General features: G+C 44.9%; 24 non-coding genes and 1 pseudogene across 24 annotated transcripts; all 25 read right to left on the bottom strand.

Moving 5' to 3' along the window:
- Window positions 1-207: 207 nt before the first annotated feature.
- LOC134591498 (U1 spliceosomal RNA) lies at window positions 208-374 on the bottom strand. The gene has a single exon (XR_010088269.1). It is a non-coding gene; the product is annotated as a U1 spliceosomal RNA (small nuclear RNA).
- Window positions 375-850: 476 nt separating this feature from the next.
- On the bottom strand, window positions 851-991 carry LOC134593450 (U4 spliceosomal RNA). Its single transcript, XR_010089931.1, has one exon. It is a non-coding gene; the product is annotated as a U4 spliceosomal RNA (small nuclear RNA).
- An 899-nt stretch (window positions 992-1,890) lies between these two features.
- On the bottom strand, window positions 1,891-2,057 carry LOC134591391 (U1 spliceosomal RNA). The gene has a single exon (XR_010088177.1). It is a non-coding gene; the product is annotated as a U1 spliceosomal RNA (small nuclear RNA).
- Window positions 2,058-2,535: 478 nt separating this feature from the next.
- LOC134592637 (U4 spliceosomal RNA) lies at window positions 2,536-2,676 on the bottom strand. Its single transcript, XR_010089235.1, has one exon. It is a non-coding gene; the product is annotated as a U4 spliceosomal RNA (small nuclear RNA).
- An 887-nt stretch (window positions 2,677-3,563) lies between these two features.
- Window positions 3,564-3,730, bottom strand: LOC134591069 (U1 spliceosomal RNA). The gene has a single exon (XR_010087901.1). It is a non-coding gene; the product is annotated as a U1 spliceosomal RNA (small nuclear RNA).
- A 477-nt stretch (window positions 3,731-4,207) lies between these two features.
- LOC134593452 (U4 spliceosomal RNA) lies at window positions 4,208-4,348 on the bottom strand. The gene has a single exon (XR_010089932.1). It is a non-coding gene; the product is annotated as a U4 spliceosomal RNA (small nuclear RNA).
- A 901-nt stretch (window positions 4,349-5,249) lies between these two features.
- LOC134591547 (U1 spliceosomal RNA) lies at window positions 5,250-5,416 on the bottom strand. The gene has a single exon (XR_010088312.1). It is a non-coding gene; the product is annotated as a U1 spliceosomal RNA (small nuclear RNA).
- Window positions 5,417-5,892: 476 nt separating this feature from the next.
- Window positions 5,893-6,033, bottom strand: LOC134592646 (U4 spliceosomal RNA). The gene has a single exon (XR_010089243.1). It is a non-coding gene; the product is annotated as a U4 spliceosomal RNA (small nuclear RNA).
- Window positions 6,034-6,932: 899 nt separating this feature from the next.
- LOC134591584 (U1 spliceosomal RNA) lies at window positions 6,933-7,083 on the bottom strand (annotated as a pseudogene).
- A 477-nt stretch (window positions 7,084-7,560) lies between these two features.
- LOC134593665 (U4 spliceosomal RNA) lies at window positions 7,561-7,701 on the bottom strand. Its single transcript, XR_010090116.1, has one exon. It is a non-coding gene; the product is annotated as a U4 spliceosomal RNA (small nuclear RNA).
- Window positions 7,702-8,600: 899 nt separating this feature from the next.
- On the bottom strand, window positions 8,601-8,767 carry LOC134591145 (U1 spliceosomal RNA). Its single transcript, XR_010087965.1, has one exon. It is a non-coding gene; the product is annotated as a U1 spliceosomal RNA (small nuclear RNA).
- A 533-nt stretch (window positions 8,768-9,300) lies between these two features.
- Window positions 9,301-9,467, bottom strand: LOC134590183 (U1 spliceosomal RNA). The gene has a single exon (XR_010087144.1). It is a non-coding gene; the product is annotated as a U1 spliceosomal RNA (small nuclear RNA).
- A 477-nt stretch (window positions 9,468-9,944) lies between these two features.
- LOC134593453 (U4 spliceosomal RNA) lies at window positions 9,945-10,085 on the bottom strand. Its single transcript, XR_010089933.1, has one exon. It is a non-coding gene; the product is annotated as a U4 spliceosomal RNA (small nuclear RNA).
- A 902-nt stretch (window positions 10,086-10,987) lies between these two features.
- On the bottom strand, window positions 10,988-11,154 carry LOC134591392 (U1 spliceosomal RNA). The gene has a single exon (XR_010088178.1). It is a non-coding gene; the product is annotated as a U1 spliceosomal RNA (small nuclear RNA).
- A 478-nt stretch (window positions 11,155-11,632) lies between these two features.
- On the bottom strand, window positions 11,633-11,773 carry LOC134592638 (U4 spliceosomal RNA). Its single transcript, XR_010089236.1, has one exon. It is a non-coding gene; the product is annotated as a U4 spliceosomal RNA (small nuclear RNA).
- An 899-nt stretch (window positions 11,774-12,672) lies between these two features.
- On the bottom strand, window positions 12,673-12,839 carry LOC134591348 (U1 spliceosomal RNA). The gene has a single exon (XR_010088140.1). It is a non-coding gene; the product is annotated as a U1 spliceosomal RNA (small nuclear RNA).
- Window positions 12,840-13,315: 476 nt separating this feature from the next.
- On the bottom strand, window positions 13,316-13,456 carry LOC134593848 (U4 spliceosomal RNA). The gene has a single exon (XR_010090271.1). It is a non-coding gene; the product is annotated as a U4 spliceosomal RNA (small nuclear RNA).
- An 898-nt stretch (window positions 13,457-14,354) lies between these two features.
- LOC134591146 (U1 spliceosomal RNA) lies at window positions 14,355-14,521 on the bottom strand. Its single transcript, XR_010087966.1, has one exon. It is a non-coding gene; the product is annotated as a U1 spliceosomal RNA (small nuclear RNA).
- Window positions 14,522-14,998: 477 nt separating this feature from the next.
- LOC134593667 (U4 spliceosomal RNA) lies at window positions 14,999-15,139 on the bottom strand. The gene has a single exon (XR_010090117.1). It is a non-coding gene; the product is annotated as a U4 spliceosomal RNA (small nuclear RNA).
- Window positions 15,140-16,038: 899 nt separating this feature from the next.
- Window positions 16,039-16,205, bottom strand: LOC134591147 (U1 spliceosomal RNA). Its single transcript, XR_010087967.1, has one exon. It is a non-coding gene; the product is annotated as a U1 spliceosomal RNA (small nuclear RNA).
- A 540-nt stretch (window positions 16,206-16,745) lies between these two features.
- Window positions 16,746-16,912, bottom strand: LOC134590184 (U1 spliceosomal RNA). Its single transcript, XR_010087145.1, has one exon. It is a non-coding gene; the product is annotated as a U1 spliceosomal RNA (small nuclear RNA).
- Window positions 16,913-24,028: 7,116 nt separating this feature from the next.
- Window positions 24,029-24,169, bottom strand: LOC134592639 (U4 spliceosomal RNA). Its single transcript, XR_010089237.1, has one exon. It is a non-coding gene; the product is annotated as a U4 spliceosomal RNA (small nuclear RNA).
- An 899-nt stretch (window positions 24,170-25,068) lies between these two features.
- LOC134591523 (U1 spliceosomal RNA) lies at window positions 25,069-25,235 on the bottom strand. Its single transcript, XR_010088290.1, has one exon. It is a non-coding gene; the product is annotated as a U1 spliceosomal RNA (small nuclear RNA).
- Window positions 25,236-25,775: 540 nt separating this feature from the next.
- On the bottom strand, window positions 25,776-25,942 carry LOC134590185 (U1 spliceosomal RNA). Its single transcript, XR_010087146.1, has one exon. It is a non-coding gene; the product is annotated as a U1 spliceosomal RNA (small nuclear RNA).
- A 472-nt stretch (window positions 25,943-26,414) lies between these two features.
- LOC134593595 (U4 spliceosomal RNA) lies at window positions 26,415-26,555 on the bottom strand. Its single transcript, XR_010090055.1, has one exon. It is a non-coding gene; the product is annotated as a U4 spliceosomal RNA (small nuclear RNA).
- Window positions 26,556-27,304: the final 749 nt, after the last annotated feature.

The following is a 27,304-nucleotide window of genomic DNA, read 5'->3' on the forward strand; positions in this document are numbered from 1 at the left end:
AAAGCTGAAAAGTTAAAATAAAAAGTGAAATTCTGGCTTAAAACTGGTCTCCAGAAAACATAGATAATAAAAATGATCAAGCCTAGGAAATGATTGTCGCTGCCTGCTTGATGCGGAAAATAAGAGCCAAAGAAGACGGGTGCCGTGGCTGAAATTATCCTTCGTCAGAATTGGTGAAGTTCTCTATTTTTGTCAAACAAGCAAACACAGGGGAAAGCGCGAACGCAGTCCCCCACTACCATAAATTATACAGTCGAGTTTCCCACATTTGAGAAAAACACAGAGGTCAACTGGTACAGAGTGCAATGAACCAGCATCACTCTGGGAGAGCCACCTTAGGGATCATGGCTATTGCTCCCCTGCCAGGTAAGTATGACATGACGGGTACATTCAAAGGCACGCCCGCTGGGAAGCCTTTCCTTTAGGCTGTGGTGAAATAATAAAGCAAGTAAAAAAAAAAAAAAAGAAGAGCAAATAAATAATCCAAATGATAGAAGGCTACAAAAGATTACCAAACCTCGTGGCTGATCGTTGTTTTCCTTAGCTACCAGTAATTTTAGTGCCTTCAGGGGGTTAGGTGTGAATAATTGAGCTGGATTCAGGGTGCGAAGGAGCAATTTGCATAAAGGCAAATGCTAGGCCAATGAGCCGAAGGATGGGAATTCGTAGCATGGAGTGAGAATAGTGTGCTGCCGGAAACAAGTGGATTCAGTGGGAGAGAAAGGTAAAAGGGAAATGCTAAGAAGCCAGCGGAAGGAATGGTGCAACAGAGCTCAGGAAGAAACGGGAGTCACGTAAGACACGCCCTAGACATGGGGCGCCATAAACTTTTATTAAACCAATCTTTCAGTCTCCTTAGAGCCTGTCAAAAATTGCCAATGCTGACTGTATTTCAAGTCATCATGGCAGGGTATTGGGTAAAGTTTTCAATTAGCAATAATCACGCCTCGGATTGACCTCATGGGCTACGATACTGCCACTGCGCAAAGTTAACTGTCCAAGTGGGCCAGCTTTTAAGAGCTACCACGTAAGGACACTTTAAGACAGCGGTGAGAAAAAGTTCATGACCATAAGCCATTGCAAAGGATTGTGGGAGGCAATATTCTAATTAGGCCCGCTTCCTCCTACAGGGAAGCTTAAACCCCAACAAATTCCTCGGTCTTCTTATATGGCATCTTGGAATGGTTCCAAACCTATAACAGAGAGTGAGGGCAACCATATCTTGCAGCAAACCTTGTACAATTTTTTTTCTCTCTTTGGAAACAGTTTTGCCAAGATTCTACTACAGCAGCCATTAGGCAGAGTACACAATCCGCTGGTCTACGTTCGTCCCCAAAGTCACACATTTCATGACTCCATCGATAGGAATGACGCTTGCCTAGCACCTGTCTTCTCTTCATCCACACTCAACAGGGCTGAAAGAACATTTGTGGTGGCTTTTTCAAAATTCCATGGTGTTCATTAGTAAGTGCTAGCGACCACCCAGCTATTCCTAAGGTTTGGTCTGATTGTCTCAAGCGGCAATTCACTGCCTTGATCCAGAAAATCTTTTTTTCCCAGAAATTCAATCAAACGTTACGTTCTGTTGGAAGACGTAATATAGGTCTCCAATTCTTTATTTCTTCCATTGCATTGAAGCATACAATAAATCAAAAGAAGTCAGGATAAAAAAATGATGAAAAAAAAGCTGAAAAGTTAAAATAAAAAGTGAAATTCTGGCTTAAAACTGGTCTCCAGAAAACATAGATAATAAAAATGATCAAGCCTAGGAAATGATTGTCGGTGCCTGCTTGATGCGGAAAGTAAGATCCAAAGAAGACGGGTGCCGTGGCTGAAATTATCCTTCGTCAGAATTGGTGAAGTTCTATATTTTTGTCAAACAAGCAAACACAGGGGAAAGCGCGAACGCAGACCCCCACTACCATAAATTATGCAGTCGAATTTCCCACATTTGAGGAAATCGCAGAGGTCAACTGGTACGGAGTGCAATGAACCAGCCTCACTCTGGTAGAGCCACCTTAGGGATCATGGCTATTGCTCCCCTGCCAGGTAAGTATGACATGACGGGTACATTCAAAGGCACGCCCGCTGGGAAGCCGTTCCTTTAGGCTGTGGTGAAATAATAAAGCAAGTTAAAAAAAAAAAAAAAAAAAAAGCAAATAAATAATCCAAATGATAGAAGGCTACAAAAGATTACCAAACCTCGTGGCTGATCATTGTTTTCCTTAGCTACCAGTAATTTTAGTGCCTTCAGGTGGTTAGGTGTGAATAATTGAGCTGGATTCAGGGTGCGAAGGAGCAATTTGCATAAAGGCAAATGCTAGGCCAATGAGCCGAAGGATGGGAATTCGTAGCATGTAGTGAGAATAGTGTGCTGCCGGAAACAAGTGAATTCAGTGGGAGAGAAAGGTAAAAGGGAAATGCTAAGAAGCCAGCGGAAGGAATGGTGCAACAGAGCTCAGGAAGAAACGGGAGTCACGTAAGACACGCCCTAGACATGGGGCGCCATAAACTTTTATTAAACCAATCTTTCAGTCTCCTTAGAGCCTGTCAAAAATTGCCAATGCTGACTGTATTTCAAGTCATCATGGCGGGGTATTGGGTAAAGTTTTCAATTAGCAATAATCACGCCTCGGATTGACCTCATGGGCTACGATACTGCCACTGCGCAAAGCTAACTGTTCAAGTGGGCCGGCTTTTAAGAGCTACCACGTAAGGACACTTTAAGGCAGCGGTGAGAAAAAGTTCATGACCATAAGCCATTGCAAAGGATTATGGGAGGCAATATTCTAATTAGGCCCGCTTCCTCCTACAGGGAAGCTTAAACCCCAACAAATTCCTCGGTCTTCTTATATGGCATCTTGGAATGGTTCCAAACCTATAACAGAGAGTGATAGGTTTGGAACCTTGTACAATTTTTTTTCTCTCTTTGGAAACAGTTTTGCCAAGATTCTACTACAGCAGCCATTAGGCAGAGTACACAATCCGCTGGTCTACGTTCGTCCCCAAAGTTACACATTTCATGACTCCATCGATAGGAATGACCCTTGCCTAGCACCTGTCTTCTCTTCATCCACACTCAACAGGGCTGAAAGAACATTTGTGGTGGCTTTTTCAAAATTCCATGGTGTTCATTAGTAAGTGCTAGCGACCACCCAGCTATTCCTAAGGTTTGGTCTGATTGTCTCAAGCGGCAATTCACTGCCTTGATCCAGAAAATCTTTTTTTCCCAGAAATTCAATCAAACGTTACGTTCTGTTGGAAGACGTAATATAGGTCTCCAATTCTTTATTTCTTCCATTGCATTTAAGCATACAATAAATCAAAAGAAGTCAGGTTAAAAAAATGATGAAAAAAAAGCTGAAAAGTTAAAATAAAAAGTGAAATTCTGGCTTAAAACTGGTCTCCAGAAAACATAGATAATAAAAATGATCAAGCCTAGGAAATGATTGTCGCTGCCTGCTTGATGCGGAAAATAAGAGCCAAAGAAGACGGGTGCCGTGGCTGAAATTATCCTTCGTCAGAATTGGTGAAGTTCTCTATTTTTGTCAAACAAGCAAACACAGGGGAAAGCGCGAACGCAGTCCCCCACTACCATAAATTATACAGTCGAGTTTCCCACATTTGAGAAAATCGCAGAGGTCAACTGGTACAGAGTGCAATGAACCAGCATCACTCTGGGAGAGCCACCTTAGGGATCATGGCTATTGCTCCCCTGCCAGGTAAGTATGACATGACGGGTACATTCAAAGGCACGCCCGCTGGGAAGCCTTTCCTTTAGGCTGTGGTGAAATAATAAAGCAAGTAAAAAAAAAAAAAAAAGAAGAGCAAATAAATAATCCAAATGATAGAAGGCTACAAAAGATTACCAAACCTCGTGGCTGATCGTTGTTTTCCTTAGCTACCAGTAATTTTAGTGCCTTCAGGGGGTTAGGTGTGAATAATTGAGCTGGATTCAGGGTGCGAAGGAGCAATTTGCATAAAGGCAAATGCTAGGCCAATGAGCCGAAGGATGGGAATTCGTAGCATGGAGTGAGAATAGTGTGCTGCCGGAAACAAGTGGATTCAGTGGGAGAGAAAGGTAAAAGGGAAATGCTAAGAAGCCAGCGGAAGGAATGGTGCAACAGAGCTCAGGAAGAAACGGGAGTCACGTAAGACACGCCCTAGACATGGGGCGCCATAAACTTTTATTAAACCAATCTTTCAGTCTCCTTAGAGCCTGTCAAAAATTGCCAATGCTGACTGTATTTCAAGTCATCATGGCAGGGTATTGGGTAAAGTTTTCAATTAGCAATAATCACGCCTCGGATTGACCTCATGGGCTACGATACTGCCACTGCGCAAAGTTAACTGTCCAAGTGGGCCAGCTTTTAAGAGCTACCACGTAAGGACACTTTAAGACAGCGGTGAGAAAAAGTTCATGACCATAAGCCATTGCAAAGGATTGTGGGAGGCAATATTCTAATTAGGCCCGCTTCCTCCTACAGGGAAGCTTAAACCCCAACAAATTCCTCGGTCTTCTTATATGGCATCTTGGAATGGTTCCAAACCTATAACAGAGAGTGAGGGCAACCATATCTTGCAGCAAACCTTGTACAATTTTTTTTCTCTCTTTGGAAACAGTTTTGCCAAGATTCTACTACAGCAGCCATTAGGCAGAGTACACAATCCGCTGGTCTACGTTCGTCCCCAAAGTCACACATTTCATGACTCCATCGATAGGAATGACGCTTGCCTAGCACCTGTCTTCTCTTCATCCACACTCAACAGGGCTGAAAGAACATTTGTGGTGGCTTTTTCAAAATTCCATGGTGTTCATTAGTAAGTGCTAGCGACCACCCAGCTATTCCTAAGGTTTGGTCTGATTGTCTCAAGCGGCAATTCACTGCCTTGATCCAGAAAATCTTTTTTTCCCAGAAATTCAATCAAACGTTACGTTCTGTTGGAAGACGTAATATAGGTCTCCAATTCTTTATTTCTTCCATTGCATTGAAGCATACAATAAATCAAAAGAAGTCAGGATAAAAAAATGATGAAAAAAAAAAGCTGAAAAGTTAAAATAAAAAGTGAAATTCTGGCTTAAAACTGGTCTCCAGAAAACATAGATAATAAAAATGATCAAGCCTAGGAAATGATTGTCGCTGCCTGCTTGATGCGGAAAGTAAGATCCAAAGAAGACGGGTGCCGTGGCTGAAATTATCCTTCGTCAGAATTGGTGAAGTTCTATATTTTTGTCAAACAAGCAAACACAGGGGAAAGCGCGAACGCAGACCCCCACTACCATAAATTATGCAGTCGAATTTCCCACATTTGAGGAAATCGCAGAGGTCAACTGGTACGGAGTGCAATGAACCAGCCTCACTCTGGTAGAGCCACCTTAGGGATCATGGCTATTGCTCCCCAGCTAGGTAAGTATGACATGACGGGTACATTCAAAGGCACGCCTGCTGGGAAGCCTTTCCTTTAGGCTGTGGTGAAATAATAAAGCAAGTAAAAAAAAAAAAAAAGAAGAGCAAATAAATAATCCAAATGTAAGAAGGCTACAAAAGATTACCAAACCTCGTGGCTGATCGTTGTTTTCCTTAGCTACCAGTAATTTTAGTGCCTTCAGGTGGTTAGGTGTGAATAATTGAGCTGGATTCAGGGTGCGAAGGAGCAATTTGCATAAAGGCAAATGCTAGGCCAATGAGCCGAAGGATGGGAATTCGTAGCATGTAGTGAGAATAGTGTGCTGCCGGAAACAAGTGAATTCAGTGGGAGAGAAAGGTAAAAGGGAAATGCTAAGAAGCCAGCGGAAGGAATGGTGCAACAGAGCTCAGGAAGAAACGGGAGTCACGTAAGACACGCCCTAGACATGGGTCGCCATAAACTTTTATTAAACCAATCTTTCAGTCTCCTTAGAGCCTGTCAAAAATTGCCAATGCTGACTGTATTTCAAGTCATCATGGCGGGGTATTGGGTAAAGTTTTCAATTAGCAATAATCACGCCTCGGATTTACCTCATGGGCTACGATACTGCCACTGCGCAAAGCTAACTGTTCAAGTGGGCCAGCTTTTAAGAGCTACCACGTAAGGACACTTTAAGACAGCGGTGAGAAAAAGTTCATGACCATAAGCCATTGCAAAGGATTGTGGGAGGCAATATTCTAATTAGGCCCGCTTCCTCCTACAGGGAAGCTTAAACCCCAACAAATTCCTCGGTCTTCTTATATGGCATCTTGGAATGGTTCCAAACCTATAACAGAGAGTGAGGGCAACCATATCTTGCAGCAAACCTTGTACAATTTTTTTTCTCTCTTTGGAAACAGTTTTGCCAAGATTCTACTACAGCAGCCATTAGGCAGAGTACACAATCCGCTGGTCTACGTTCGTCCCCAAAGTCACACATTTCATGACTCCATCGATAGGAATGACCCTTGCCTAGCACCTGTCTTCTCTTCATCCACACTCAACAGGGCTGAAAGAACATTTGTGGTGGCTTTTTCAAAATTCCATGGTGTTCATTAGTAAGTGCTAGCGACCACCCAGCTATTCCTAAGGTTTGGTCTGATTGTCTCAAGCGGCAATTCACTGCCTTGATCCAGAAAATCTTTTTTTCCCAGAAATTCAATCAAACGTTACGTTCTGTTGGAAGACGTAATATAGGTCTCCAATTCTTTATTTCTTCCATTGCATTGAAGCATACAATAAATCAAAAGAAGTCAGGATAAAAAAACGATGAAAAAAAAGCTGAAAAGTTAAAATAAAAAGTGAAATTCTGGCTTAAAACTGGTCTCCAGAAAACATAGATAATAAAAATGATCAAGCCTAGGAAATGATTGTCGCTGCCTGCGTGATGCGGAAAGTAAGAGCCAAAGAAGACGGGTGCCGTGGCTGAAATTATCCTTCGTCAGAATTGGTGAAGTTCTCTATTTTTGCCAAACAAGCAAACACAGGGGAAAGCGCGAACGCAGTCCCCCACTACCATAAATTATGCAGTTGAGTTTCCCACATTTGAGGAAATCGCAGAGGTCAACGAACCAGCCTCACTCTGGGAGAGCCACCTTAGGGATCATGGCTATTGCTCCCCTGCCAGGTAAGTATGACATGACGGGTACATTCAAAGGCACACCCGCTGGGAAGCCTTTCCTTTAGGCTGTGGTGAAATAATAAAGCAAGTTAAAAAAAAAAAAAAAAGAAGAGCAAATAAATAATCCAAATGATAGAGGCTACAAAAGATTACCAAACCTCGTGGCTGATCGTTGTTTTCCTTAGCTACCAGTAATTTTAGTGCCTTCAGGTGGTTAGGTGTGAATAATTGAGCTGGATTCAGGGTGCGAAGGAGCAATTTGCATAAAGGCAAATGCTAGGCCAATGAGCCGAAGGATGGGAATTCGTAGCATGGAGTGAGAATAGTGTGCTGCCGGAAACAAGTGGATTCAGTGGGAGAGAAAGGTAAAAGGGAAATGCTAAGAAGCCAGCGGAAAGAATGGTGCAACAGAGCTCAGGAAGAAACGGGAGTCACGTAAGACACGCCCTAGACATGGGTCGCCATAAACTTTTATTAAACCAATCTTTCAGTCTCCTTAGAGCCTGTCAAAAATTGCCAATGCTGACTGTATTTCAAGTCATCATGGCGGGGTATTGGGTAAAGTTTTCAATTAGCAATAATCACGCCTCGGATTGACTTCATGGGCTACGATACTGCCACTGCGCAAAGCTAACTGTTCAAGTGGGCCAGCTTTTAAGAGCTACCACGTAAGGACACTTTAAGACAGCGGTGAGAAAAAGTTCATGACCATAAGCCATTGCAAAGGATTATGGGAGGCAATATTCTAATTAGGCCCGCTTCCTCCTACAGGGAAGCTTAAACCCCAACAAATTCCTCGGTCTTCTTATATGGCATCTTGGAATGGTTCCAAACCTATAACAGAGAGTGAGGGCAACCATATCTTGCAGCAAACCTTGTACAATTTTTTTTCTCTCTTTGGAAACAGTTTTGCCAAGATTCTACTACAGCAGCCATTAGGCAGAGTACACAATCCGCTGGTCTACGTTCGTCCCCAAAGTTACACATTTCATGACTCCATCGATAGGAATGACCCTTGCCTAGCACCTGTCTTCTCTTCATCCACACTCAACAGGGCTGAAAGAACATTTGTGGTGGCTTTTTCAAAATTCCATGGTGTTCATTAGTAAGTGCTAGCAACCACCCAGCTATTCCTAAGGTTTGGTCTGATTGTCTCAAGCGGCAATTCACTGCCTTGATCCAGAAAATCTTTTTTTCCCAGAAATTCAATCAAACATTACGTTCTGTTGGAAGACGTAATATAGGTCTCCAATTCTTTATTTCTTCCATTGCATTGAAGCATACAATAAATCAAAAGAAGTCAGGTTAAAAAAATGATGAAAAAAAAGCTGAAAAGTTAAAATAAAAAGTGAAATTCTGGCTTAAAACTGGTCTCCAGGAAACATAGATAATAAAAATGATCAAGCCTAGGAAATGATTGTCGCTGCCTGCTTGATGCGGAAAGTAAGATCCAAAGAAGACGGGTGCCGTGGCTGAAATTATCCTTCGTCAGAATTGGTGAAGTTCTCTATTTTTGTCAAACAAGCAAACACAGGGGAAAGCGCGAACGCAGTCCCCCACTACCATAAATTATGCAGTCGAGTTTCCCACATTTGAGGAAATCGCAGAGGTCAACTGGTACGGAGTGCAATGAACCAGCCTCACTCTGGTAGAGCCACCTTAGGGATCATGGCTATTGCTCCCCTGCCAGGTAAGTATGACATGACGGGTACATTCAAAGGCACGCCCGCTGGGAAGCCTTTCCTTTAGGCTGTGGTGAAATAATACAGCAAGTTAAAAAAAAAAAAGCAAATAAATAATCCAAATGATAGAAGGCTACAAAAGATTACCAAACCTCGTGGCTGATCGTTGTTTTCCTTAGCTACCAGTAATTTTAGTGCCTTCAGGTGGTTAGGTGTGAATAATTGAGCTGGATTCAGGGTGCGAAGGAGCAATTTGCATAAAGGCAAATGCTAGGCCAATGAGCCGAAGGATGGGAATTCGTAGCATGGAGTGAGAATAGTGTGCTGCCGGAAACAAGTGAATTCAGTGGGAGAGAAAGGTAAAAGCTAAGAAGCCAGCGGAAGGAATCGTGCAACAGAGCTCAGGAAGAAACGGGAGTCACGTAAGACACGCCCTAGACATGGGGCGCCATAAACTTTTATTAAACCAATCTTTCAATCTCCTCAGAGCCTGAAATTATCCTTCGTCAGAATTGGTGAAGTTCTCTATTTTTGTCAAACAAGCAAACACAGGGGAAAGCGCGAACGCAGTCCCCCACTACCATAAATTATGCAGTCGAGTTTCCCACATTTGAGGAAATCGCAGAGGTCAACTGGTACGGAGTGCAATGAACCAGCCTCACTCTGGGAGAGCCACCTTAGGGATCATGGCTATTGCTCCCCTGCCAGGTAAGTATGACATGACGGGTACATTCAAAGGCACGCCCGCTGGGAAGCCTTTCCTTTAGGCAGTGGTGAAATAATAAAGCAAGTAAAAAAAAAAAAAAAAGAAGAGCAAATAAATAATCCAAATGATAGAAGGCTACAAAAGATTACCAAAGCTCGTGGCTGATCGTTGTTTTCCTTAGCTACCAGTAATTTTAGTGCCTTCAGGGGGTTAGGTGTGAATAATTGAGCTGGATTCAGGGTGCGAAGGAGCAATTTGCATAAAGGCAAATGCTAGGCCAATGAGCCGAAGGATGGGAATTCGTAGCATGGAGTGAGAATAGTGTGCTTCCGGAAACAAGTGGATTCAGTGGGAGAGAAAGGTAAAAGGGAAATGCTAAGAAGCCAGCGGAAGGAATGGTGCAACAGAGCTCAGGAAGAAACGGGAGTCACGTAAGACACGCCCTAGACATGGGGCGCCATAAACTTTTATTAAACCAATCTTTCAGTCTCCTTAGAGCCTGTCAAAAATTGCCAATGCTGACTGTATTTCAAGTCATCATGGCAGGGTATTGGGTAAAGTTTTCAATTAGCAATAATCACGCCTCGGATTGACCTCATGGGCTACGATACTGCCACTGCGCAAAGTTAACTGTCCAAGTGGGCCAGCTTTTAAGAGCTACCACGTAAGGACACTTTAAGACAGCGGTGAGAAAAAGTTCATGACCATAAGCCATTGCAAAGGATTGTGGGAGGCAATATTCTAATTAGGCCCGCTTCCTCCTACAGGGAAGCTTAAACCCCAACAAATTCCTCGGTCTTCTTATATGGCATCTTGGAATGGTTCCAAACCTATAACAGAGAGTGAGGGCAACCATATCTTGCAGCAAACCTTGTACAATTTTTTTTCTCTCTTTGGAAACAGTTTTGCCAAGATTCTACTACAGCAGTTATTAGGCAGAGTACACAATCCGCTGGTCTACGTTCGTCCCCAAAGTCACACATTTCATGACTCCATCGATAGGAATGACGCTTGCCTAGCACCTGTCTTCTCTTCATCCACACTCAACAGGGCTGAAAGAACATTTGTGGTGGCTTTTTCAAAATTCCATGGTGTTCATTAGTAAGTGCTAGCGACCACCCAGCTATTCCTAAGGTTTGGTCTGATTGTCTCAAGCGGCAATTCACTGCCTTGATCCAGAAAATCTTTTTTTCCCAGAAATTCAATCAAACGTTACGTTCTGTTGGAAGACGTAATATAGGTCTCCAATTCTTTATTTCTTCCATTGCATTGAAGCATACAATAAATCAAAAGAAGTCAGGATAAAAAAATGATGAAAAAAAAAAAGCTGAAAAGTTAAAATAAAAAGTGAAATTCTGGCTTAAAACTGGTCTCCAGAAAACATAGATAATAAAAATGATCAAGCCTAGGAAATGATTGTCGCTGCCTGCTTGATGCGGAAAGTAAGATCCAAAGAAGACGGGTGCCGTGGCTGAAATTATCCTTCGTCAGAATTGGTGAAGTTCTATATTTTTGTCAAACAAGCAAACACAGGGGAAAGCGCGAACGCAGACCCCCACTACCATAAATTATGCAGTCGAATTTCCCACATTTGAGGAAATCGCAGAGGTCAACTGGTACGGAGTGCAATGAACCAGCCTCACTCTGGTAGAGCCACCTTAGGGATCATGGCTATTGCTCCCCTGCCAGGTAAGTATGACATGACGGGTACATTCAAAGGCACGCCCGCTGGGAAGCCGTTCCTTTAGGCTGTGGTGAAATAATAAAGCAAGTTAAAAAAAAAAAAAAAAAAAAAGCAAATAAATAATCCAAATGATAGAAGGCTACAAAAGATTACCAAACCTCGTGGCTGATCATTGTTTTCCTTAGCTACCAGTAATTTTAGTGCCTTCAGGTGGTTAGGTGTGAATAATTGAGCTGGATTCAGGGTGCGAAGGAGCAATTTGCATAAAGGCAAATGCTAGGCCAATGAGCCGAAGGATGGGAATTCGTAGCATGTAGTGAGAATAGTGTGCTGCCGGAAACAAGTGAATTCAGTGGGAGAGAAAGGTAAAAGGGAAATGCTAAGAAGCCAGCGGAAGGAATGGTGCAACAGAGCTCAGGAAGAAACGGGAGTCACGTAAGACACGCCCTAGACATGGGGCGCCATAAACTTTTATTAAACCAATCTTTCAGTCTCCTTAGAGCCTGTCAAAAATTGCCAATGCTGACTGTATTTCAAGTCATCATGGCGGGGTATTGGGTAAAGTTTTCAATTAGCAATAATCACGCCTCGGATTGACCTCATGGGCTACGATACTGCCACTGCGCAAAGCTAACTGTTCAAGTGGGCCGGCTTTTAAGAGCTACCACGTAAGGACACTTTAAGGCAGCGGTGAGAAAAAGTTCATGACCATAAGCCATTGCAAAGGATTATGGGAGGCAATATTCTAATTAGGCCCGCTTCCTCCTACAGGGAAGCTTAAACCCCAACAAATTCCTCGGTCTTCTTATATGGCATCTTGGAATGGTTCCAAACCTATAACAGAGAGTGAGGGCAACCATATCTTGCAGCAAACCTTGTACAATTTTTTTTCTCTCTTTGGAAACAGTTTTGCCAAGATTCTACTACAGCAGCCATTAGGCAGAGTACACAATCCGCTGGTCTACGTTCGTCCCCAAAGTCACACATTTCATGACTCCATCGATAGGAATGACCCTTGCCTAGCACCTGTCTTCTCTTCATCCACACTCAACAGGGCTGAAAGAACATTTGTGGTGGCTTTTTCAAAATTCCATGGTGTTCATTAGTAAGTGCTAGCGACCACCCAGCTATTCCTAAGGTTTGGTCTGATTGTCTCAAGCGGCAATTCACTGCCTTGATCCAGAAAATCTTTTTTTCCCAGAAATTCAATCAAACGTTACGTTCTGTTGGAAGACGTAATATAGGTCTCCAATTCTTTATTTCTTCCATTGCATTTAAGCATACAATAAATCAAAAGAAGTCAGGATAAAAAAATGATGAAAAAAAAGCTGAAAAGTTAAAATAAAATGTGAAATTCTGGCTTAAAACTGGTCTCCAGAAAACATAGATAATAAAAATGATCAAGCCTAGGAAATGATTGTCGCTGCCTGCTTGATGCGGAAAATAAGAGCCAAAGAAGACGGGTGCCATGGCTGAAATTATCCTTCGTCAGAATTGGTGAAGTTCTCTATTTTTGTCAAACAAGCAAACACAGGGAAAAGCGCGAACGCAGTCCCCCACTACCATAAATTATACAGTCGAGTTTCCCACATTTGAGAAAATCGCAGAGGTCAACTGGTACAGAGTGCAATGAACCAGCATCACTCTGGGAGAGCCACCTTAGGGATCATGGCTATTGCTCCCCTGCCAGGTAAGTATGACATGACGGGTACATTCAAAGGCACGCCCGCTGGGAAGCCTTTCCTTTAGGCAGTGGTGAAATAATAAAGCAAGTTAAAAAAAAAAAAAAGAAGAGCAAATAAATAATCCAAATGATAGAAGGCTACAAAAGATTACCAAAGCTCGTGGCTGATCGTTGTTTTCCTTAGCTACCAGTAATTTTAGTGCCTTCAGGGGGTTAGGTGTGAATAATTGAGCTGGATTCAGGGTGCGAAGGAGCAATTTGCATAAAGGCAAATGCTAGGCCAATGAGCCGAAGGATGGGAATTCGTAGCATGGAGTGAGAATAGTGTGCTGCCGGAAACAAGTGGATTCAGTGGGAGAGAAAGGTAAAAGGGAAATGCTAAGAAGCCAGCGGAAGGAATGGTGCAACAGAGCTCAGGAAGAAACGGGAGTCACGTAAGACACGCCCTAGACATGGGGCGCCATAAACTTTTATTAAACCAATCTTTCAGTCTCCTTAGAGCCTGTCAAAAATTGCCAATGCTGATTGTATTTCAAGTCATCATGGCAGGGTATTGGGTAAAGTTTTCAATTAGCAATAATCACACCTCGGATTGACCTCATGGGCTACGATACTGCCACTGCGCAAAGTTAACTGTCCAAGTGTGCCAGCTTTTAAGAGCTACCACGTAAGGACACTTTAAGACAGCGGTGAGAAAAAGTTCATGACCATAAGCCATTGCAAAGGATTGTGGGAGGCAATATTCTAATTAGGCCCGCTTCCTCCTACAGGGAAGCTTAAACCCCAACAAATTCCTCGGTCTTCTTATATGGCATCTTGGAATGGTTCCAAACCTATAACAGAGAGTGAGGGCAACCATATCTTGCAGCAAACCTTGTACAATTTTTTTTCTCTCTTTGGAAACAGTTTTGCCAAGATTCTACTACAGCAGCCATTAGGCAGAGTACACAATCGCTGGTCTACGTTCGTCCCCAAAGTCACACATTTCATGACTCCATCGATAGGAATGACCCTTGCCTAGCACCTGTCTTCTCTTCATCCACACTCAACAGGGCTGAAAGAACATTTGTGGTGGCTATTTCAAAATTCCATGGTGTTCATTAGTAAGTGCTAGCGACCACCCAGCTATTCCTAAGGTTTGGTCTGATTGTCTCAAGTGGCAATTCACTGCCTTGATTCAGAAAATCTTTTTTTCCCAGAAATTCAATCAAACGTTACGTTCTGTTGGAAGACGTAATATAGGTCTCCAATTCTTTATTTCTTCCATTGCATTGAAGCATACAATAAATCAAAAGAAGTCAGGATAAAAAAACGATGAAAAAAAAGCTGAAAAGTTAAAATAAAAAGTGAAATTCTGGCTTAAAACTGGTCTCCAGAAAACATAGATAATAAAAATGATCAAGCCTAGGAAATGATTGTCGCTGCCTGCGTGATGCGGAAAGTAAGAGCCAAAGAAGACGGGTGCCGTGGCTGAAATTATCCTTCGTCAGAATTGGTGAAGTTCTCTATTTTTGTCAAACAAGCAAACACAGGGGAAAGCGCGAACGCAGTCCCCCACTACCATAAATTATGCAGTCGAGTTTCCCACATTTGAGGAAATCGCAGAGGTCAACTGGTACGGAGTGCAATGAACCAGCCTCACTCTGGTAGAGCCACCTTAGGGATCATGGCTATTGCTCCCCTGCCAGGTAAGTATGACATGACGGGTACATTCAAAGGCACGCCCGCTGGGAAGCCTTTCCTTTAGGCTGTGGTGAAATAATAAAGCAAGTAAAAAAAAAAAAAAAAAGAAGAGCAAATAAATAATCCAAATGATAGAGGCTACAAAAGATTACCAAACCTCGTGGCTGATCGTTGTTTTCCTTAGCTACCAGTAATTTTAGTGCCTTCAGGTGGTTAGGTGTGAATAATTGAGCTGGATTCAGGGTGCGAAGGAGCAATTTGCATAAAGGCAAATGCTAGGCCAATGAGCCGAAGGATGGGAATTCGTAGCATGGAGTGAGAATAGTGTGCTGCCGGAAACAAGTGGATTCAGTGGGAGAGAAAGGTAAAAGGGAAATGCTAAGAAGCCAGCGGAAAGAATGGTGCAACAGAGCTCAGGAAGAAACGGGAGTCACGTAAGACACGCCCTAGACATGGGTCGCCATAAACTTTTATTAAACCAATCTTTCAGTCTCCTTAGAGCCTGTCAAAAATTGCCAATGCTGACTGTATTTCAAGTCATCATGGCGGGGTATTGGGTAAAGTTTTCAATTAGCAATAATCACGCCTCGGATTGACTTCATGGGCTACGATACTGCCACTGCGCAAAGCTAACTGTTCAAGTGGGCCAGCTTTTAAGAGCTACCACGTAAGGACACTTTAAGACAGCGGTGAGAAAAAGTTCATGACCATAAGCCATTGCAAAGGATTATGGGAGGCAATATTCTAATTAGGCCCGCTTCCTCCTACAGGGAAGCTTAAACCCCAACAAATTCCTCGGTCTTCTTATATGGCATCTTGGAATGGTTCCAAACCTATAACAGAGAGTGAGGGCAACCATATCTTGCAGCAAACCTTGTACAATTTTTTTTCTCTCTTTGGAAACAGTTTTGCCAAGATTCTACTACAGCAGCCATTAGGCAGAGTACACAATCCGCTGGTCTACGTTCGTCCCCAAAGTTACACATTTCATGACTCCATCGATAGGAATGACCCTTGCCTAGCACCTGTCTTCTCTTCATCCACACTCAACAGGGCTGAAAGAACATTTGTGGTGGCTTTTTCAAAATTCCATGGTGTTCATTAGTAAGTGCTAGCAACCACCCAGCTATTCCTAAGGTTTGGTCTGATTGTCTCAAGCGGCAATTCACTGCCTTGATCCAGAAAATCTTTTTTTCCCAGAAATTCAATCAAACATTACGTTCTGTTGGAAGACGTAATATAGGTCTCCAATTCTTTATTTCTTCCATTGCATTGAAGCATACAATAAATCAAAAGAAGTCAGGTTAAAAAAATGATGAAAAAAAAGCTGAAAAGTTAAAATAAAAAGTGAAATTCTGGCTTAAAACTGGTCTCCAGGAAACATAGATAATAAAAATGATCAAGCCTAGGAAATGATTGTCGCTGCCTGCTTGATGCGGAAAGTAAGATCCAAAGAAGACGGGTGCCGTGGCTGAAATTATCCTTCGTCAGAATTGGTGAAGTTCTCTATTTTTGTCAAACAAGCAAACACAGGGGAAAGCGCGAACGCAGTCCCCCACTACCATAAATTATGCAGTCGAGTTTCCCACATTTGAGGAAATCGCAGAGGTCAACTGGTACGGAGTGCAATGAACCAGCCTCACTCTGGTAGAGCCACCTTAGGGATCATGGCTATTGCTCCCCTGCCAGGTAAGTATGACATGACAGGTACATTCAAAGGCACGCCCGCTGGGAAGCCTTTCCTTTAGGCTGTGGTGAAATAATACAGCAAGTTAAAAAAAAAAAAGCAAATAAATAATCCAAATGATAGAAGGCTACAAAAGATTACCAAACCTCGTGGCTGATCGTTGTTTTCCTTAGCTACCAGTAATTTTAGTGCCTTCAGGTGGTTAGGTGTGAATAATTGAGCTGGATTCAGGGTGCGAAGGAGCAATTTGCATAAAGGCAAATGCTAGGCCAATGAGCCGAAGGATGGGAATTCGTAGCATGGAGTGAGAATAGTGTGCTGCCGGAAACAAGTGAATTCAGTGGGAGAGAAAGGTAAAAGGGAAATGCTAAGAAGCCAGCGGAAGGAATCGTGCAACAGAGCTCAGGAAGAAACGGGAGTCACGTAAGACACGCCCTAGACATGGGGCGCCATAAACTTTTATTAAACCAATCTTTCAATCTCCTTAGAGCCTGAAATTATCCTTCGTCAGAATTGGTGAAGTTCTCTATTTTTGTCAAACAAGCAAACACAGGGGAAAGCGCGAACGCAGTCCCCCACTACCATAAATTATGCAGTCGAGTTTCCCACATTTGAGGAAATCGCAGAGGTCAACTGGTACGGAGTGCAATGAACCAGCCTCACTCTGGGAGAGCCACCTTAGGGATCATGGCTATTGCTCCCCTGCCAGGTAAGTATGACATGACGGGTACATTCAAAGGCACGCCCGCTGGGAAGCCTTTCCTTTAGGCAGTGGTGAAATAATAAAGCAAGTAAAAAAAAAAAAAAAAGAAGAGCAAATAAATAATCCAAATGATAGAAGGCTACAAAAGATTACCAAAGCTCGTGGCTGATCGTTGTTTTCCTTAGCTACCAGTAATTTTAGTGCCTTCAGGGGGTTAGGTGTGAATAATTGAGCTGGATTCAGGGTGCGAAGGAGCAATTTGCATAAAGGCAAATGCTAGGCCAATGAGCCGAAGGATGGGAATTCGTAGCTGTAGCGGAGAGCTGATTTCTCGCAGCTATTCTCCACTTTAGATCCAAGGAAGGCTCAGGAACAAGTCATTAGTAAATCCACAGCAGAGTTTCCAGCAGGTAAAACGGTACAGCAGTATCCCCACAGCACTCCCAATAACTGGACGACACACAGTTTCAGGAGTAGAACTGACTATCGTTTATTCCAAGGTTTCTTATAAAGCCTGCTCCCATGCAAGGGAGGGGACTACAGCAATTATGACAGTAACCAATACCATTCTTGCTACCTCCCACACATCTCCTCCCCTCAGAGTGAGTCATAATCCCCTTAAGTTGTACAGTAGTTTACCCCAAACTTGGATGTACCCCTAAACCATCATATATCTTTAATATCAGGGTACCGCTGGGTAGCCCTGATCTGGGTGAATATAATATCCAAAATTCACCCAGATCGGACCAGGGGTTCGGCAGTTACAGGCAAGTGAAGTTTGACCGACCGCACACGAGTTGGTATCCGAAAAGGGTTCCATGAGAATGGGCCCTGCGGTCGGTCTCCGTTCGGTAGTTAAAATAGACATTTACAATTGCCATCCACATTTACATTCACCTAGATAGTGATTCCCTCATTCGGTACTTTATTACTACCGAATGGGGATTCGTTATGTCTCTCCGTTCGGCAGTTACGGAGCTCTGGAGGTCTCAGCGGTGTTTGGTTGTCTGAGTGTCCGATTTGAGTTCCAGACACTCGACGACCAAACACCGCTGGGATTTTCATGCGTAAGATGGCCGCCGCCACGTGTACGCATGCCGAATGGCGGCCACCCAGATACAATGTTAATGAGCCGGTTAACTTGCGGTTTTGGAAAGAATGTGAACCTTAATTGCTGGCACACTTCTCTCCGGGGTGGCCCCTCCGTTCGGTAGTTTCCATAAGTATATAGTACGGATGGAAACTACCGAATAACATATAATTCACATAATAAACAGACGAACAGCAATTTCAACATAGGGAAAAATTATACGAACACAGTCACACAGGCATTTTGCAGGACAGGCTTACTGCATTCCGCTACACTGCTCCCCCTTGCCCACAAGCCGGCATACACAGTCTGATCCCACACGGATCGGCTTGGGGATGACCGGGGTGCTCACGAATCATTTCTCCAGATCAGTTTGTCGCGACAACCCGTCGGCGTTTCCGTTTTGCTTACCCGGGCGGTATTGAATGTTAAAGTCAAAAGGCTGTAGCGCCAAACTCCAGCGCAGCAGCCTGGCATTGTCCCCAGCCACCCGGTTCAGCCAGACTAACGGGTTGTGATCCGTGAGCAGCGAAAAAGCCTGTCCATACAAATAGGGTTGCAATTTCTTCAAGGCCCACACCACAGCCAGGCATTCCTTCTCGATGGCGGCGTAGCTTACTTCCCGGGGTAAAAGTTTGCGACTGATGTAAGCCACGGGATGTTCTCCGCCATCGGCCCCGACTTGGCTTAATACTGCCCCCAATCCAAACATAGACGCGTCTGTGTGAACAAGAAAACGTTTAGTTGGATTGGGAGCGGCCAAGACAGGGGCATTAACAAGTGCATCTTTCAAGTTTTGGAATGCCTGCTCACACTCCGGGGTCCAGGTTACCTGGCGGGGAAGGTTTTTACGGGTCAGGTCAGTGAGGGGTTTGGCCAGGGCACTATAATTGGGGACAAACTTCCGATAATACCCTGCTGTCCCTAAGAAGGCTAACACCTGGGTTTTAGTTGTCGGGGTAGGCCACTGGGATACTGCCTCTACTTTGGCGGGTTCCGGCTTCTGCTTACCACAGCCCACTCGGTGGCCCAGGTACTGTACCTCGGCCATCCCGATACTACATTTAGCTGGTTTTAGGGTCAAACCCGCCTCCCTGATCCTGTCTAGGACCGCTCCTATATGGGCCAAGTGTTCCTGCCAGGTATCGCTAAATATGGCAATATCATCGAGATATGCGCAGGTATAGTCTTGGAACCCATCTAGGAGACGGTCCACCATCCGCTGGAAGGTAGCCGGCGCGTTTTTCATCCCAAACGGCATGACCTTAAATTGGTACAGGCCGAATGGGGTGACAAAGGCGGACTTGGGGATGGCGTCCGGGGCCAGGGGAATCTGCCAATACCCTTTGCACAAATCAATCGTGGTAAGGTATTGCCCCCTGGCCATCCGGTCTAGTAACTCATCGATCCTAGGCATCGGGTATGCGTCGGATACGGTCTTCTCATTCAGTCTCCTGTAGTCCACGCAAAAGCGGGTCGTGCCGTCCCGCTTTGGTACGAGGACCACTGGAGATGCCCAGGGACTATCTGAGGGCTCAATCACTCCTAATTGTATCATCTCCTCAATTTCTTTGCGCATATTCTCCCGGACCGCTTCAGGGATGCGGTACGGGGTCTGGCGCATGGGGAGTTGACCTGGGGTGTCTACTCGGTGGGTAGCCAGAGGGGTGTATCCAGGTACATTAGAAAAGGTTTCCTGCTTTTCCTGCAGTAGCTGTTGTACCTCGATACGCTCCTGTGGGCTCAACCGATCCCCCAATACAACTGCTCCTAAATCCCCAGCCAGCTGTCCGTCTTCTAACAGATCGGGGAGGGGTAGGCTGTCGCTCTCTTCAGAGGTGGGGGCGCAGATCGCTGTCACCTCCTCTGAACGTTCCTGGTAAGGTTTCAGCATGTTCACATGGATCATGCGTCGCCCCCCATTCCCTGCGCAGTGGCCAATTATATACGTGGTGTCACATCGTTGTTCTACCACTCTATAAGGGCCTTGCCAGGCGGCCTGTAGCTTATCGTGTCGAACCGGTTTTAAAATTAAAACTTTCTGTCCGACCTGAAAGCTGCGGTCCCTGGCGCCTCTATCGTACCAGGTGCGCTGCCGCGTCTGAGCTGCCTGTAGGTTTTCCTTTACCGTCTTGGTGAGTGCTTCCAGGCGATCTCGGAGGGCCAACACATATGGTACAATAGGGGTACCGTCCACGCTACGGTCTCCTTCCCAGTGTTCTCTAATCAAGTCTAGGGGTCCCCTTACTCTCCTCCCGAATAGCAGCTCAAAAGGGGAAAATCCTGTAGATTCCTGCGGCACTTCCCTGTAAGCAAACAGTAAGTGCGGCAGGAATTTTTCCCAGTCTCGGTGAGTCTCTGCGAAGGTTCGGAGCATCTGCTTTAAGGTGCCATTGAACCGTTCGCAGAGCCCATTAGTCTGGGGGTGGTACGGAGCACTAATTATAGGCTTAATTTTACAGAACTTCCAGAGTTGTTGGGTAACCTCTGCCGTGAACTGAGTGCCCTGATCCGAGATGATCTCCCTGGGTAGCCCCATCCGGGAGAAAACCTGCATCAGCGCCTCAGCCACCGTCTCTGCATGTATATTAGTTAAAGCTACCGCCTCGGGGTAGCGCGTGGCATAGTCCACTACAGTCAGGATGTATCGTTTGCCCGAGGGGCTGGGTTTCCGGAAGGGACCTACAATATCTACGGCAACCCTATGAAAGGGTTCCTCAATTATGGGTAGGGGGTGCAGCTTCGCCTTATGCTTATCCCCCCTCTTTCCCACCCTCTGGCACGTGTCGCAGGTATTACAGTACCTGCGTACCTCCTGGCTAATCCCTGGCCAAAAGAAACTCTGGGTCAATCGATATCTGGTACGGCTGACCCCCAAATGTCCGGATAGCGGAATATCGTGCGCTATCCGGAGTAATTCGGTTCGGTACCTCTGAGGTACCACCAGCTGTCTTGTGGTAATGGGGTCTGACCCATCTATCTGTTTACTTGATTCCCGGTATAATAACTGTCGGTCCCATACAAATCTTTCCCCCTCCGCCCCCGGTTGGATAGAGGTGACCTTGTCTCGGTATACCTGTAAGGTGGGGTCAGTGACTACCTTGGCTACAAACTCGTCAGGAGGGGCCCAAGGGATACAGTCTAGGGAAGGGGAGGAATCTCTTACCTGGACCTCCGGCAGTGCGTTGTTTTGTTGGGTGCGGGCCTGTTGCCTGGTGACTACTGGGTGTGCTTCTTCAGTAGGTTGTGGTTCAAATGCGGAGGTGAGTTTGCCCAGGTCATTCCCCAGGACCACCTCAGCAGGTAATTGCGGCATTAGTCCCACTTCCACATTCCCGTACCCCGCACCCCAATGCAAATGTACCCTGGCTGTGTCTAGCCGATACACGGCTCCCCCTGCAACCCTGACAGCCACAGTCTTATTCAGTTTGGCCTTATCTGGAACCAAATGGCTTTGCACCAGGGTGATGGTGGCTCCTGAGTCTCTGAGCCCCTGCATAGGCTTCCCTTCCAGATATACGGTTTGCCTATGGTGCTGGCGGTTATCCGCCTGTGCCTGTAAGGGGTTGGCCTCATGCAGCACTTCCCACTGTTCCACAGTCGTGACTGGAACGGCAGAGCTGTAGGGAAGTGGTACCTCATCCTGGTAATGATGTGCTGCTGCTCTCGGTGGTGGCGGTGGGGGTCCTGGTCGGATCCAGGTGTTGCGTTCCCTGGACTGCGGACAATCTCGTTGGTAATGTCCCCACCTCTGGCATCGGTGGCATTGCACAGAAGCAGGTGTGCGGTATCTCGGCTGCGCTGCTGCTGGTGCTGGTGGAGGAAGGGATCTTGGTGGGGGTTGAGGGTTAGGAGAAAATGAATTTACCCCCAGTGGCCGCATGGCCGGTTTGTTACCCACTGTCTTGGTTTGTCTGCGAGCATCCATAAAGTCATCTGCCTTTTTGGCAGCCTCGGTGAGGGTGGTGGGGTTACGGTCCCTCACCCATTCCTGCAGTTCTGAGGATATCCCCTCATAAAACTGCTCCAACAGCAGCATTTGTAATAAGTCCTCCATGGACCTCGCTTTACTCGACTGCATCCACCCAAGGGCTGCCCTTTCTAGTCGGCAAGCCCACTCCGCATGTGAATCTTTGTCCACCTTTTTCAATTCCCTGAAACGTCTCCGGTATGCCTCTGGTGTTATTGCATACCGGGCCAAGATAATCTCTTTCACCCGGTTATAGTTCCTAATTTCCACATCTGGTACAGTGCGGTAGGCTTCCGCTGCCCTTCCTGACAGCCGTCCCGCTAATATGGGTACCCACTCTTCCCTTGGTATGTTATGCAGTGTACATAGTCTCTCAAAGTCCTGTAGGAAGGCATCTATATCCTCCTCTGCTTCCACATACGTTTTAAACGCTTGGTAGGGAATTTTGGGCTTACCCTCTTGTGCTATAGCTCCTGCGGTACCTCTTTCTGGTGTTTGTGGTCTCCTGTTTCTCTTTACAAATTCCTGCACCTCTGTCATGGTTTTAGAGATGATCTCTGTGGGTGGGTTTTCCCCATAGAAGGCCAGTCTGTATTGTAATTGCCTTTGGAACTCCTCCTGTTCTGTTTCAGGTCTTTGTTCCGTGGCCTGGACCTCCTCTGCTCTGTATTCTGCCATTACTTCGGTGATAAGCGTTGCTTTGGATTTGCTGCTGGCAGAAACACCTTTTGCTTCCAGAAGGTCTTTCAAGGTGGTTCTTTTTAGCGTAGAAAGGTCAATCTCCATTAATCCTTGTTCCTCTGTGAGTCTGGATCCCACCGCTGCCAACCAATGTAGCGGAGAGCTGATTTCTCGCAGCTATTCTCCACTTTAGATCCAAGGAAGGCTCAGGAACAAGTCATTAGTAAATCCACAGCAGAGTTTCCAGCAGGTAAAACGGTACAGCAGTATCCCCACAGCACTCCCAATAACTGGACGACACACAGTTTCAGGAGTAGAACTGACTATCGTTTATTCCAAGGTTTCTTATAAAGCCTGCTCCCATGCAAGGGAGGGGACTACAGCAATTATGACAGTAACCAATACCATTCTTGCTACCTCCCACACATCTCCTCCCCTCAGAGTGAGTCATAATCCCCTTAAGTTGTACAGTAGTTTACCCCAAACTTGGATGTACCCCTAAACCATCATATATCTTTAATATCAGGGTACCGCTGGGTAGCCCTGATCTGGGTGAATATAATATCCAAAATTCACCCAGATCGGACCAGGGGTTCGGCAGTTACAGGCAAGTGAAGTTTGACCGACCGCACACGAGTTGGTATCCGAAAAGGGTTCCATGAGAATGGGCCCTGCGGTCGGTCTCCGTTCGGTAGTTAAAATAGACATTTACAATTGCCATCCACATTTACATTCACCTAGATAGTGATTCCCTCATTCGGTACTTTATTACTACCGAATGGGGATTCGTTATGTCTCTCCGTTCGGCAGTTACGGAGCTCTGGAGGTCTCAGCGGTGTTTGGTTGTCTGAGTGTCCGATTTGAGTTCCAGACACTCGACGACCAAACACCGCTGGGATTTTCATGCGTAAGATGGCCGCCGCCACGTGTACGCATGCCGAATGGCGGCCACCCAGATACAATGTTAATGAGCCGGTTAACTTGCGGTTTTGGAAAGAATGTGAACCTTAATTGCTGGCACACTTCTCTCCGGGGTGGCCCCTCCGTTCGGTAGTTTCCATAAGTATATAGTACGGATGGAAACTACCGAATAACATATAATTCACATAATAAACAGACGAACAGCAATTTCAACATAGGGAAAAATTATACGAACACAGTCACACAGGCATTTTGCAGGACAGGCTTACTGCATTCCGCTACAGTAGCATGGAGTGAGAATAGTGTGCTTCCGGAAACAAGTGGATTCAGTGGGAGAGAAAGGTAAAAGGGAAATGCTAAGAAGCCAGCGGAAGGAATGGTGCAACAGAGCTCAGGAAGAAACGGGAGTCACGTAAGACACGCCCTAGACATGGGGCGCCATAAACTTTTATTAAACCAATCTTTCAGTCTCCTTAGAGCCTGTCAAAAATTGCCAATGCTGACTGTATTTCAAGTCATCATGGCGGGGTATTGGGTAAAGTTTTCAATTAGCAATAATCACGCCTCGGATTGACCTCATGGGCTACGATACTGCCACTGCGCAAAGCTAATTGTTCAAGTGGGCCAGCTTTTAAGAGCTACCACGTAAGGACACTTTAAGACAGCGGTGAGAAAAAGTTCATGACCATAAGCCATTGCAAAGGATTGTGGGAGGCAATATTCTAATTAGGCCCGCTTCCTCCTACAGGGAAGCTTAAACCCCAACAAATTCCTCGGTCTTCTTATATGGCATCTTGGAATGGTTCCAAACCTATAACAGAGAGTGAGGGCAACCATATCTTGCAGCAAACCTTGTACAATTTTTTTTCTCTCTTTGGAAACAGTTTTGCCAAGATTCTACTACAGCAGCCATTAGGCAGAGTACACAATCCGCTGGTCTACGTTCGTCCCCAAAGTCACACATTTCATGACTCCATCGATAGGAATGACCCTTGCCTAGCACCTGTCTTCTCTTCATCCACACTCAACAGGGCTGAAAGAACATTTGTGGTGGCTTTTTCAAAATTCCATGGTGTTCATTAGTAAGTGCTAGCGACCACCCAGCTATTCCTAAGATTTGGTCTGATTGTCTCAAGCGGCAATTCACTGCCTTGATCCAGAAAATCTTTTTTTCCCAGAAATTCAATCAAACGTTACGTTCTGTTGGAAGACGTAATATAGGTCTCCAATTCTTTATTTCTTCCATTGCATTGAAGCATACAATAAATCAAAAGAAGTCAGGATAAAAAAACTATGAAAAAAAAGCTGAAAAGTTAAAATAAAAAGTGAAATTCTGGCTTAAAACTGGTCTCCAGAAAACATAGATAATAAAAATGATCAAGCCTAGAAAATGATTGTCGCTGCCTGCGTGATGCGGAAAGTAAGAGCCAAAGAAGACGGGTGCCGTGGCTGAAATTATCCTTCGTCAGAATTGGTGAAGTTCTCTATTTTTGCCAAACAAGCAAACACAGGGGAAAGCGCGAACGCAGTCCCCCACTACCATAAATTATGCAGTCGAGTTTCGCACATTTGAGGAAATCGCAGAGGTCAACTGGTACGGAGTGCAACGAACCAGCCTCACTCTGGGAGAGCCACCTTAGGGATGACGGCTATTGCTCCCCTGCCAGGTAAGTATGACATGACGGGTACATTCAAAGGCACGCCCGCTGGGAAGCCTTTCCTTTAGGCTGTGGTGAAATAATACAGCAAGTTAAAAAAAAAAAAGCAAATAAATAATCCAAATGATAGAAGGCTACAAAAGATTACCAAACCTCGTGGCTGATCGTTGTTTTCCTTAGCTACCAGTAATTTTAGTGCCTTCAGGTGGTTAGGTGTGAATAATTGAGCTGGATTCAGGGTGCGAAGGAACAATTTGCATAAAGGCAAATGCTAGGCCAATGAGCCGAAGGATGGGAATTCGTAGCATGGAGTGAGAATAGTGTGCTGCCGGAAACAAGTGAATTCAGTGGGAGAGAAAGGTAAAAGGGAAATGCTAAGAAGCCAGCGGAAGGAATGGTGCAACAGAGCTCAGGAAGAAACGGGAGTCACGTAAGACACGCCCTAGACATGGGGCGCCATAAACTTTTATTAAACCAATCTTTCAATCTCCTTAGAGCCTGAAATTATCCTTCGTCAGAATTGGTGAAGTTCTCTATTTTTGTCAAACAAGCAAACACAGGGGAAAGCGCGAACGCAGTCCCCCACTACCATAAATTATGCAGTCGAGTTTCCCACATTTGAGGAAATCGCAGAGGTCAACTGGTACGGAGTGCAATGAACCAGCCTCACTCTGGGAGAGCCACCTTAGGGATCATGGCTATTGCTCCCCTGCCAGGTAAGTATGACATGACGGGTACATTCAAAGGCACGCCCGCTGGGAAGCCTTTCCTTTAGGCAGTGGTGAAATAATAAAGCAAGTTAAAAAAAAAAAAAAAGCAAATAAATAATCCAAATGATAGAAGGCTACAAAAGATTACCAAACCTCGTGGCTGATCGTTGTTTTCCTTAGCTACCAGTAATTTTAGTGCCTTCAGGTGGTTAGGTGTGAATAATTGAGCTGGATTCAGGGTGCGAAGGAGCAATTTGCATAAAGGCAAATGCTAGGCCAATGAGCCGAAGGATGGGAATTCGTAGCATGTAATGAGAATAGTGTGCTGCCGGAAACAAGTGAATTCAGTGGGAGAGAAAGGTAAAAGGGAAATGCTAAGAAGCCAGCGGAAGGAATGGTGCAACAGAGCTCAGGAAGAAACGGGAGTCACGTAAGACACGCCCTAGACATGGGGCGCCATAAACTTTTATTAAACCAATCTTTCAGTCTCCTTAGAGCCTGTCAAAAATTGCCAATGCTGACTGTATTTCAAGTCATCATGGCGGGGTATTGGGTAAAGTTTTCAATTAGCAATAATCACGCCTTGGATTGACCTCATGGGCTACGATACTGCCACTGCGCAAAGCTAACTGTTCAAGTGGGCCAGCTTTTAAGAGCTACCACGTAAGGACACTTTAAGACAGCGGTGAGAAAAAGTTCATGACCATAAGCCATTGCAAAGGATTATGGGAGGCAATATTCTAATTAGGCCCGCTTCCTCCTACAGGGAAGCTTAAACCCCAACAAATTCCTCGGTCTTCTTATATGGCATCTTGGAATGGTTCCAAACCTATAACAGAGAGTGAGGGCAACCATATCTTGCAGCAAACCTTGTACAATTTTTTTTCTCTCTTTGGAAACAGTTTTGCCAAGATTCTACTACAGCAGCCATTAGGCAGAGTACACAATCCGCTGGTCTACGTTCGTCCCCAAAGTTACACATTTCATGACTCCATCGATAGGAATGACCCTTGCCTAGCACCTGTCTTCTCTTCATCCACACTCAATAGGGCTGAAAGAACATTTGTGGTGGCTTTTTCAAAATTCCATGGTGTTCATTAGTAAGTGCTAGCGACCACCCAGCTATTCCTAAGGTTTGGTCTGATTGTCTCAAGCGGCAATTCACTGCCTTGATCCAGAAAATCTTTTTTTCCCAGAAATTCAATCAAACGTTACGTTCTGTTGGAAGACGTAATATAGGTCTCCAATTCTTTATTTCTTCCATTGCATTTAAGCATACAATAAATCAAAAGAAGTCAGGATAAAAAAATGATGAAAAAAAAGCTGAAAAGTTAAAATAAAAAGTGAAATTCTGGCTTAAAACTGGTCTCCAGAAA

Source organism: Pelobates fuscus, chromosome 2 (assembly GCF_036172605.1).
Source record: "Pelobates fuscus isolate aPelFus1 chromosome 2, aPelFus1.pri, whole genome shotgun sequence".
NCBI classification, from domain to species: domain Eukaryota; kingdom Metazoa; phylum Chordata; class Amphibia; order Anura; family Pelobatidae; genus Pelobates; species Pelobates fuscus.